General features: G+C 35.4%; 1 non-coding gene across 1 annotated transcript; it reads left to right on the top strand.

Annotated features, from left to right (window-relative positions):
• The first annotated feature begins 941 nt into the window (after positions 1-941).
• Trnaa-ggc (transfer RNA alanine (anticodon GGC)) lies at positions 942-1,013 on the top strand. The gene has a single exon. It is a non-coding gene; the product is annotated as a tRNA-Ala (tRNA).
• Positions 1,014-1,454: the final 441 nt, after the last annotated feature.

The following is a 1,454-nucleotide window of genomic DNA, read 5'->3' as shown; positions in this document are numbered from 1 at the left end:
GATTATGTAGTAAATGCAGGACAAGAAAATAATTAAAATATAACAGCTATTAAAATCTGAAGTATAAGGACTACATAGCAGTATGAAACATGCTTTGAGAAAGTAGTAACTGAAAGCGGAAGAATGCACAAGCAGAGTGAAAGGAAAAGTTTGACCTGATGGCATGATAAAATTATAGGCAAGATTTTCCCCATTTATTTAGATTTATTGTGGACACAGATAAAATACGTATGTAACAAAAAATTCTATTTGTAGAGTAGAAAAGAAATAGGGCACCCATCCCTTTTCTATTCTGCTTCTATCATTGTGAGCTCTAAGATCTCATTAAAATATAAAACTGGGCTAGACGTGGCAGTTTAAATAAATAAATAAAACACAAAACCTACAAACATCTTCATTTTTGGAATTTTCTGATAAATGTATTATTAGAAACATCCTGAATTGTAATTGGTCTTCCTTGTTGGAGGGTTTATGTGTTAATAAGTAGCTTTTATAGTTGAAATAAACTTGAAAGATTACAAAAGAATGCGTGCTAATCATAGAGTCCACATGCTAAATTTAAATACAGGACATTATGAAGGGCATTCGAAAAGTCAGAAGACATTGAAGAAACTGATATTGTAAAATTATGGTACTTACATTTTTTAAAACAATCTTTTCATTTTCAACCACATTTCAGGTGAGGCATATCTACATTTAAAACCAGATTTAGTGTGGGATTTGGTGATGCATACCTGTAATCTCAGTTATTCAGGAAGCTGAGGCAGGAAGACAGCAAATTGGAGGTCAGTCTGGGCAACTTAGTGAGACCCTGTCTCAAAATAAAATTTATAGGGCCGGGAATTTAGCTCAGTGGTTCTGCTGTCTACCTCACAAGCGCAAGGACCCGAGTTTGATCCCCGGTACAAAAAAAAATAAAATAAAAATAAAATTTATAAAGGTAGAGTATGGCTCAGTGGTAGAGCACTTGCCTGGCATGCATGAGGCCCTGGGTTTGATCCCCAGTATTGCAAAAAGTTTAATTAAATTTATAAAATGAGGCTGGGGGTGTAGCTTAGTGGTAGAGCACTTGCTTAGGAGGCACTAGGTCCTGGATTCAATCCTAATGCCCACACACAAAAACAAACAACAAAGAACAGTGGATTTAGTTGTTCATCTAAAAAGAGTATAAGTGCACAATTTTGTCTGTGCTTCAAGACTTCTGGATACTTGCAGTGTTTTCTACTCTACTTTATTCAGGTTAAAAATTTGACCCATTGCACTGTATTTAGAGATACTTGACCTGCAACTGGGCTGGGAATTGAAGGGAAAACACTGAGTATAATGTTTGGAAATGTAATTAAAGTACTGTTTAAAACAAATTCATCCTAAGTATCTGAACACCCTGTGGTCCCTTACCCTTAACATTATATCTGGCTCATTAACCGCAAAATAGAAAAGCCAGACACAGTCTC

The sequence above is a fragment of the Heterocephalus glaber genome, unplaced genomic scaffold (assembly GCF_053883595.1).
Source record: "Heterocephalus glaber isolate CG9 unplaced genomic scaffold, H.glaber_assembly_v1.0 deba00001504, whole genome shotgun sequence".
NCBI lineage: Eukaryota > Metazoa > Chordata > Mammalia > Rodentia > Bathyergidae > Heterocephalus > Heterocephalus glaber.
The sequence above is the reverse complement of the archived record's forward strand: the minus strand, read 5'-3'. Positions and strand labels throughout refer to the sequence as shown.